This window comes from Symphalangus syndactylus, chromosome 24, assembly GCF_028878055.3.
Source record: "Symphalangus syndactylus isolate Jambi chromosome 24, NHGRI_mSymSyn1-v2.1_pri, whole genome shotgun sequence".
Classification (NCBI taxonomy): domain Eukaryota; kingdom Metazoa; phylum Chordata; class Mammalia; order Primates; family Hylobatidae; genus Symphalangus; species Symphalangus syndactylus.
In genome coordinates this window covers 50,287,153-50,298,266 of record NC_072446.2, presented here as the reverse complement: position 1 = coordinate 50,298,266, position 11,114 = coordinate 50,287,153, and positions in this window count along the sequence as shown.

Genomic DNA, 11,114 nt, shown 5'->3' with positions numbered 1-11,114 from the left:
AATGGCCATTCTGTCCCTATGTTTTTTAAGGCATCTATTCTGCCTCCAATTAGAGTGGTATTTCATTAACAAGGGGATTTTAAGTTCAGAGGTTAACTGGAACCATTTTCTACGTGTAAATGCTTCAGCATGGGCCATAATAGCAGGATATAGAGTTCAATCTAGCATACTCCCTCCATTAAAGGGGTCTTGCCCAACTTTGAATAGTTTTTCTTGAGATCCATTTTTCAGGGGTCCAGGCAGATCACACAAGTCCAGGAAGTCAGAGAGAAATCACAAGCAGAAGACTAGAGCCATTTGGGTGAGTGTGACTAGTCCCAATTTCTTAGTTCCTCTGGTTCCATGGCTGGTGGTTATGCCTGCAACCATGTGCAGCTCATTTAATAACATGCTAGGACACAGGAACCATGGAGGGAAAACAGCAGTGGTGTGCCCCCACTGTCTTCCTCTCCTTCCTGGGTCACACTGAAAGGAAGGTGACTAAAGGGACAACTTTTTCTCATTTATCTTTCTAGATGGGTAACAGATCATCTTCAGCCTGCACTTCACTGGAGTGCATTTTGAAGCACTGGATCTCCTTTCACCCCAATACTTTAAAGAAAAAGTGGCTAATTTTCTTTTGCATAAAGGCATGGCATTTTTACTAGACCTTTTGCAGGTATTACAAAATCAACCCAGTTTTTTAGCAATCATATCAGGCAGGCCCGAAGAGAAAAATTCCCCAAACTTAGGGAGGCAACTTCCAGGGGAACTATCTGAAGATAACCCTTATTTGGGGCCTCTTTAAGTTCCTTTCTCATTACAGGACCTTAGGCAAGCAAAGGGAGATTTAGGCTTATTTTCTGATGGCCCTGATAGGTATATAGAAGCCTTCCAAAATTTAACTCAGGTATTTCAGTTCTCATGGAGGGATGTTATGCTGCTCCTAAGCCAAACCCTCACCACAGCTGAGAAGCAGCCATCTCCAGAAGCAGCAGAGAATTCCAGAGATGAACAATATGTCTCCTATAGTAGACCAAAAAGGAAAAGAGAAAATAGGAAAGACAAAGAAATAGGGGAAACACCATTCCCAATAGGAAGAGAAGCAGTACGTCTTGACCACCCTAATTAGAACCTGCATACTTTTCTATGGAGTTTTTCCTTCTTTCACAGTTTAAAATGGTTCTTTTATAATGTTATTCCAACCTGGAAAAAGTTAGTTTCCCCAAACCTTAAAATGCTTGGCTTATAGTTGAGCTGGGGGAAGGGAACCCTGAAGCCTGACATATTGGCAAAAAGGTAAAAGTTTTCTTTTTACCAGTCAAGCTTTCAGCTTCTCTCTCCCTATGCAAACTGGCAAAAGGGATAATAAGGATCATTGGTTATACTGTCTGTAAAGTTTTAATTAATGAAAAAGGACTCATGATGTTGGTCTTAAGCTGTAGCCAATCTGGTGTGCTTAGTGAACCATCTTGTTTCCTGTACTTGACAACATGATCCGTAACCATGAGGCAATACTTTGTTTTAGTCTCCACCATTTTACAATGGTTGCTGTCTCCTTATGCTAAGTCAGTCCTTGGGTGGGGGCCACAAAATCAGATAAAGCAGTTTGTCAACCTGAGTGGTGCTAGCTGATCCTTCACGGGCAGGGTTTACAAAATATCTTAAACACTGATCCTGAGAGCAGTTAAGGGAGGGTCAAATTTTTGTAGCCTCCAGCTGCATGACTCCTAAGCCATGGTTTCCAATACTGTGGCTAGTTTCTTGGTCTGGTCCCTAGGCAAGAGGGAAATGTACCTTCAGGATGGACTGTTATCATTTTTGTTTTGGGCTATAAACTGTAATCCAGGCTCCTCCAAAAGTTGGTTCAGCCTATGCCCAGGGATGGGCAAGTAGAGCTTGGGGGCTGGAAACAAAATGGAGTTGTTTGGGTCAGATCTCTTTCATCGTCTCAGTCATAATTTTGCAATGACAGTTTCAAAAGCTGCTTATCACCCCTTTAAAAATAACTTGTACACTCATGGTTAAGTCATAACCTAATTAAAGTTTGCTGGTTTCACCTGTGAGTTTATTTCTTGTAAAGTTTAAAAGCTGAAAATCTTAACTGCTTGGCATGGCTAAAGTTGAATAACAAGGAATTTAAAAGGATTTTCTTAAAGAGTGCTCAGCTTAATTAAAAGTGGATATTCAAGTTACAGTTATATTTAAAAGGCCTTTATGTTTTTCTTCTCTTGGATCTTGTTTTTCTGGAAAAAACTTCTCTTTTCAGTCAACTGAATTATTTTACTCCACTTTTTTTGTCTTGTCACTCTTAATACATGCATGAGATGCTCCAAGATAACTTCTGGTAGCATGGGACTCCTTTGGAAAAAAACAGAGGAGGTGCCACAGACCCCATTTTGGGAAAAAACTGTTTTCCTCATGAAACCCCAGGAATTAAAAGCAGATTGTTCCCTCTCAAAATCAAAGGCTCTGTCCTGTTGTGCATTTTGTTATCTGAATGTTTTGAGTTTTGGGGGTGTCAAATTACTTCACTTAGGAGAGAGTTTTGGTGTGTAATAGCTAGGTAGGAAGTGTAATTTAAGAGATGACTAATAGTGGTTATAAGCAGAGAAGCATGCTCTTGGCCACCTGAAAGATATGAAAACATCCCCACCCTCACTGAGAGATGAGATTCCCATTGGGGATGGACTGATTACTTAGTCAGCTGATTGGCTTTGGGTTGCCTTGCATGGTAGAAGCATTATACCGTCTTCTCTATAGTATCTCCCTTCTTTTGGAGATCCAAAATCTAGTATAAAATGGCACCCTTAATTTTGGGATTTGTCTATGCCTTCAGCTTACTAGGCCCTAAAAATGCATGCTACCTGTCCCTGTTCCTTCAAATTCTCCACCCAGAAGCCAGTAATCCAATTAAGAAACTGTCAAATGAAAAATCTGACAGGTGCTAAAATCTTCTGTCTGTGTGGCTTTATATATGTTGTGTGTAATGTGTATAAAAAGAGCTCTAATTGATTGGCTGAAAGAAAGACTAAATGCTTAAATAAAATATTTTTTAATTCATAAGACTTTAGTCTTTAAGAAATAACAACAGTATTAAGGATTACTGGTAAAATGCAAGTGTCATCAAAATGCAACTAGGAAGTCTAAATTATACAACTTAGATACTATATTTGCTAAATGTTCTAAAGTTGTATACTGCCTGCTTTACAGATCGGTAAGGCCTGGGACACATGGAGTTAGACGCTGGAAAGAGTCAAACCTTATCTTCACTTCTGTCTGGGTCCTAGACTCCAAACCCAGTACATAATTAAAATCACTTACAAACTAGGTTTTTCACCAAAAGTAGAAGTTGCTAAGAGTTAACAGTGCAACATGTATTTGAGTTCACTAAACAGTTTTATATGTAAGGTGTAAAATAGTAATATGTGTCTTTAGTAAAAGGTTATAAGAAAGCATAGAAATGTAAATTTTGCCCAGGGCATGGGGGATTATGTTAAATTTCAGAAGATAAAGCTAGAGATTTAGGCAAGAAATTGACATTACAGAAAAGGACATTGCTACTGTAATAAAATTTGGAACAAATACTTATGTGCTTGTAAATATTCCCCTTAATAATCCTTAGATACATGTCAATCTGGCACAACCCTTTTGGCACAACAGTTTATGATTTCAGAGACTCCTTCCCATGGATAGTTACAGTTGAAAACATGACTGATGAAGATGGCGGAATAGGAACAGCTGCGGTCTCCAGCTCCCAGCCCCAGCGACACAGAAGACTGGTGATTTCTGCATTTCTGCTTGAGGTACCGGTTTCATCTCACTAGGGAGTGCCTAACAGTGGGTGCAGGACAGTCGGTGAAGCGCACTGTGCGCGAGCCGAAGCAGGGCGAGGCATTGCCTCACTCGGGAAGCGCAAGGGGTCAGGGAGTTCCCTTTCCTAGTCAAAGAAAGGGGAGACAGACGGCACCTGGAATATCGGGTCAGTCCCATCCTAATACTGCACTTTTCCAACGGGCCTGGAAAACGGCACACTAGGAGATTGTGTCCCGCACCTGGCTCGGTGGGTCCTAAGCCCACGGAGTCTCGCTGATTGCTAGCACAACAGTCTGAGATCAAGCTGCAAGGAGGCAGCGAGGCTGGGGGAGGGGCGCCCGCCATTGCCCAGGCTTGCTTAGGTAAACAAAGCAGCCAGGAAGCTCGAACTGGGTGGAGCCCACCACAGCTCAAGGAGGCCTGCCTGCCTCTGTAGGCTCCACCTCTGGGGGCAGGACACAGACAAACAAAAACCCAGCAAGAACGTCCACAGGCTTAAATGTCCCTGTCTGACTGACAGCTTTGAAGAGAGTAGTGGTTCTCCCAGCACGCAGCTGGGGATCTGAGAACAGACAGACTGCCTCCTAAAGTGGGTCCCTCACCCCTGAGCAGCCTAACTGGGAGGCACCCCCCCAGTAGGGACAGACTGACACCTCATTCAACCGGGTACTCCTCTGAGACAAAACTTTCAGAGGAACTATCAGACAGCTGAATTTGTGGTCTCACGAAAATCCGCTGTTCTGCAGCCACCGCTGCTCACACCCAGCCAAACAGGGTCTGGAGTGGACCTCTAGTAAACTCCAACAGACCTGCAGCTGAGGGTCCTGTCTGGTAGAAGGAAAACTAACAAACAGAAAGGACATCCACACCAAAAATCCATCTGTACGTCACCATCACCAAAGACAAAAAGTAGATAAAACCACAAAGATGGGGAAAAAACAGACCAAAAAAACTGGAAACTCTAAAAAACAGAGCACCTCTCCTCCTCCAAAGGAACGCAGTTCCTCACCAGCAACGGAACAAAGCTGGATGGAGGATGACTTTGATGAGTTGAGAGAAGAAGGCTTCAGACGATCAAACTACTCTGAGCTACGAGAAGAAATTCAAAACAATAGCAAAGAAGTTAAAAACTTTGAAAAAAAATTAGAAGAATGGATAACTAGAATAACCAATGGAGAGAAGGGCTTCAAGGAGCTGATGGAGCTGAAAGCCAAGTTTCGAGAATTACGCGAAGATTGCAGAAGCCTCAGTAGCAGATGCGATCAACTGGAAGAAAGGGTATCGCTGATGGAAGATGAAATGAATGAAATGAAGAGAGAAGGAAAGTTTAGAGAAAAAAGAATAAAAAGAAATGAACAAAGCCTCCAAGAAATTTGGGACTATGTGAAAAGACCAAACCTACGTCTGATTGGTGTACCTGAAAATGATGGGGAGAATGGAACTAAGTTGGAAAACACTCTGCAAGATATTATCCAGGAGAACTTCCCCAATCTAGCAAGGCAGGCCAGCATTCAGATTCAGGAAATACAGAGAACGCCACAAAGATACTCCTCAAGAAGGGCAACTCCAAGACACATAATTGTCAGATTCACCAAAGTTGAAATGAAGGAAAAAATGTTAAGGGCAGCCAGAGAGAAAGGTCGGGTTACCCACAAAGGGAAGCCCATCAGACTAACAGCTGATCTCTCAGCAGAAACTCTACAAGCCAGAAGAGAGTGGGGGCCGATATTCAACATTCTTAAAGAAAAGAATTTTCAACCCAGAATTTCCTATCCCGCCAAACTAAGCTTCATAAGTGAAGGAGAAATAAAATACTTTACAGACAAGCAAACGCTGCGTGATTTTGTCACCACCAGGCCTGCCCTAAAAGAGCTCCTGAAGGAAGCACTAAACATGGAAAGGAACAACCGGTACCAGCCCCTGCAAAAACATGCCAAACTGTAAAGACCATCAAGGCTAGGAAGAAACTATAGCATCTAATGAGCAAAATAACCAACTAACATCGTAATGACAGGATCAGATTCACACATAACAATATTCACGTTAAATGTAAATGGGCTAAATGCTCCAATCAAAAGACACAGACTGGCAAACTGGATAAGGAGTCAGGACCCATCAGTGTGCTGTATTCAGGAAACCCATCTCACGTGCAGAGACACACATAGACTCAAAATAAAGGGATGGAGGAAGATCTATCAAGCAACTGGAAAACAAAAAAAGGCAGGGGTTGCAATCCTAGTCTCTGATAAAATAGACATTAAACCAACAAAGATCAAAAGAGACAAAGAAGGCCATTACATAATGGTAAAGGGATCAATTCAACAAGAAGAGCTAACTATCCTAAATATATATGCACCCAACACAGGAGCACCAAGATTCATAAAGCAAGTCCTCAGTGACCTACAAAGGGACTTAAACTCCCATACAATAATAATGGGAGATTTTAACACCCCACTGTCAGCATTAGACAGATCAACGAGACAGAAAGTTAACAAGGATATCCAGGAATTGAACTCAGCTCTACATAAAGTGGAACTAATAGACATCTACAGAACTCTCCACCCCAAGTCAACAGAATATACATTTTTTTCAGCACCACACCACACCTATTCCAAAATTGACCACATAGTTGGAAGTAAAGCTCTCCTCAGCAAATGTAAAAGAACAGAAATTATAACAAACTATCTCTCAGACCGCAGTGCAATCAAACTAGAACTCAGGATTAAGAAACTCACTCAAAACCGCTCAACTACATGGAAACTGAACAACCTGCTCCTGAATGACTATTGGGTACATAATGAAATGAAGGCAGAAATAAAGATGTTCTTTGAAACCAATGAGAACAAAGACACAACATACCAGAATCTCTGGGACACGTTCAAAGCAGTGTGTAGAGGGAAATTTATAGCACTAAATGCCCACAAGAGAAAGCAGGAAAGATCCAAAATTGACACCCTAACATCACAATTAAAAGAACTAGAAAAGCGAGAGCAAACACATTCAGAAGCTAGCAGAAGGCTAGAAATAACTAAAATCAGAGCAGAACTGAAGGAAATAGAGACACAAAAAACCCTTCAAAAAATTAATGAATCCAGGAGCTGGTTTTTTGAAAAGATCAACAAAATTGATGGACCGCTAGCAAGACTAATAAAGAAGAAAAGAGAGAAGAATCAAATAGATGCAATAAAAAACGAAAAAGGGGATATCACCACCAATCCCACAGAAATACAATCTACCATCAGAGAATACTACAAACACCTCTATGCAAATAAACAAGAAAATCTAGAAGAAATGGATAAATTCCTCGACAAATACACCCGCCCTAGACTAAACCAGGAAGAAGTTGAATCTCTGAATAGACCAATAACAGGTTCTGAAATTGTGGCAATAATCAATAGCTTACCAACCAAAAAGAGTCCAGGACCTGATGGATTCACAGCTGAATTCTACCAGAGGTACAAGGAGGAACTGGTACCATTCCTTCTGAAACTATTCCAATCGATAGAAAAAGAGGGAATCCTCCCTAACACATTTTACGAAGCCAGCATCGTCCTGATACCAAAACCTGGCAGAGACATAACCAAAAAAGAGAATTTCAGACCAATATCCTTGATGAACATTGATGCAAAAATCCTCAATAAAATACTGGCAAACCGAATCCAGCAGCACATCAAAAAGCTTATCCACCATGATCAAGTGGGCTTCATCCCTGGGATGCAAGGCTGGTTCAACATACGCAAATCAATAAATGTAATCCAGCATATAAACGGAACCAAAGACAAAAACCACATGATTATCTCAATAGATGCAGAAAAGGCCTTTGACAAAATTCAACAACCCTTCATGCTAAAAACTCTCAATAAATTAGGTATTGATGGGACGTATCTCAAAATAATAAGAGCTATCTACGACAAACCCACAGCCAATATCATACTGAATGGGCAAAAACTGGAAGCATTCCCTCTGAAAACTGGCGCAAGGCAGGGATGCCCTCTCTCACTGCTCCTATTCAACATAGTGCTGGAAGTTCTGGCCAGAGCAATCAGGCAGGAGAAGGAAATAAAGGGTATTCAATTAGGAAAAGAGGAAGTCAAATTGTCCCTGTTTGCAGATGATATGATTGTATATCTAGAAAACCCCATTGTCTCAGCCCAAAATCTCCTTAAGCTGATTAGCAACTTCAGCAAAGTCTCAGGATACAAAATTAATGTACAAAAATCACAAGCATTCTTGTACACCAATAACAGACAAACAGAGAGCCAAATCATGAGTGAACTCCCATTCACAATTGCTTCAAAGAGAATAAAATACCTAGGAATCCAACTTACAAGGGATGTGAAGGACCTCTTCAAGGAGAACTACAAACCACTGCTCAATGAAATAAAAGAGGATACAAACAAATGGAAGAACATTCCATGCTCATGGGTTGGAAGAATCAATATCGTGAAAATGGCCATACTGCTCAAGGTAATTGATAGATTCAATGCCATCCCCATCAAGCTACCAGTGACTTTCTTCACAGAATTGGAAAAAACTACTTTAAAGTTCATATGGAACCAAAAAAGAGCCCGCATCGCCAAGTCAATCCTAAGCCAAAAGAACAAAGCTGGAGGCATCACGCTACCTGACTTTAAACTATACTACAAAGCTACAGTAGCCAAAACAGCATGGTACTGGTACCACAACAGAGACATAGATCAATGGAACAGAACCGAGCCCTCAGAAATGATGCCGCATAGCTACAACTATCTGATCTTTGACAAACCTGACAAAAACAAGAAATGGGGAAAGGATTCCCTATTTAATAAATGGTGCTGGGAAAACTGGCTAGCCATATGTAGAAAGCTGAAACTGGATCCCTTCCTTACACCTTATACAAAAATTAATTCAAGATGGATTAAAGACTTATATGTTAGACCTAAAACCATTAAAATCCTACAAGAAAACCTAGGCAATACCATTCAGGACATAGGCATGGGCAAGGACTTCATGTCTAAAACACCAAAAGCAATGGCAACAAAAGCCAAAATCGACAAATGGGATCTCATTAAACTAAAGAGCTTCTGCACAGCAAAAGAAACTATCATCAGAGTGAACAGACATCCTACAGAATGGGAGAAAATTTTTGCAACCTACTCATCTGACAAAGGGCTAATATCCAGAATCTACAATGAACTCAAACAAATTTACAAGAAAAAAACAAACAACCCCATCAAAAAGTGGGCAGAGGACATGAACAGACACTTCTCAAAAGAAGACATGTATGCAGCCAAAAAACACATGAAGAAATGCTCATCATCACTGGCCATCAGAGAAATGCAAATCAAAACCACAGTGAGATACCATCTCACACCAGTTAGAATGGCCATCATTAAAAAATCTGGAAACAACAGGTGCTGGAGAGGATGTGGAGAAATAGGAACACTTTTACACTGTTGGTGGGACTGTAAACTAGTTCAACCATTGTGGAAGTCAGTGTGGCGAATCCTCAGGGATCTAGAACTAGAAATACCATTTGGCCCAGCCATCCCATTACTGGGTATATACCCAAAGGACTATAAATCATGCTGCTATAAAGACACATGCACACGTATGTTTATTGCGGCACTATTCACAATAGCAAAGAGTTGGAACCAACCCAAATGTCCAACAACGATAGACTGGATTAAGAAAATGTGGCACATATACACCATGGAATACTATGCAGCCATAAAAAATGATGAGTTCGTGTCCTTTGTAGAGACATGGATGAAACTGGAAAACATCGTTCTCAGTAAACTATCGCAAGGACAAAAAACAAAACACCGCATGTTCTCACTCATATGTGGGAATTGAACAATGAGAACTCATGGACACAGGAAGGGGAACAACACGCTCCGGGGACAGTTGTGGGGTGGGGGGAGGGGGGAGGGACAGCATTAGGAGATACACCTAATGCTAAATGACGAGTTAATGGGTGCAGGAAATCAACATGGCACATGGATACATATGTAACAAACCTGCACATTGTGCACATGTACCCTAAAATCCTAAAGTATAATAATAAAAAAAAAATAAAAAAAAAAATAAAAAAAAAAAAAAAGAAAACATGACTGATGAAAAAGTTTAGTTATCTCCGTGGCTTATAACTTTATCCTTAATTATGATTGATAGTATATATTCAGACATTATAATTTTAGAAATCCCACACAATTTTGGAAGATATATTAGTATTATTTACCAAAATATAACTTAAAGAATATTGGACATCGTTTTGGCAATCTGATGACTAAACATGTCAAATAATACTGTTCACCTTTATTCCCACCAAATTCAAGCCATGGTACTTTTAGTTTTTAATATTTATTTTTACCCACTAAGCTTCATAGTTGACATTAATACATTGAGTTTCCTGAGGCAATGGCAGACAATTGTTGTCTTGCTTTGCTCCTTCTCAAAAGATAGGTTATAATCAAGCTATAAAACTTTAACAGGTGTTCTCAAATGCAGGATTTTAATAGCTTTGAAATTGTAATATTGGAATAAACAACATATTTGAGTCTGATTTGGATCATTAGCTGTGGGCCCAAGAAAAATTATTTTACATCTTTGAAGCTTCAATCTTCATTATTAATAAAAATATTTAAATTACAAAACTAAAAGTTGGATGTTACTTATATGATTCTTGATGTATAAATGAATTTTTAAAATGGAATACATGAAATGGAATATAATTCTATCTTACAAAAGGAAATCGTGTCATATGCTACAATAAAGATGAAACTTTAGGGCCACTTCTGTAAAGCAAGCACTTTGGGAGGCCAAGGTGATAGAATATTTTGAGCCCAGGAGTTTAAGATCACCTGGGGCAAAACAGGAGGACTCTATCTCTCAAATAAAACAAAACCAAAAAAAAGTGATAAATCTTTAGGTCATTATGTTAAGTGAAATACACCAGGAACAAAATAACGGAGAGCATATTTATATGAGATATCTTCAGTAGTGAAATTCATAAAAGTAGAAAGTAGAATGATGTTTGTCAACAACTGGGGGTGGGTTAAAGGGACAGTTATCGTATAATGGGTTTAAGTTTTTGCCTTTTACTTCCACAAAATGTAAACTTTCTAGTGGTCTGTTGCATGAAAATTTGAATATACTTAATAAACCAAACCACACACTTTGTGGTCAAATATATACAATAACATAAAAAACAAGCCTAATTATCACAAATATGAAATTTTTAATTAAAAAAGCCTTGACCTTCCATCTTTGCTTATGATTATGTAAAGTTTCATTTCCATTATCATGCCAATTTCCTACCTTCTCTTTCTACTCCTACT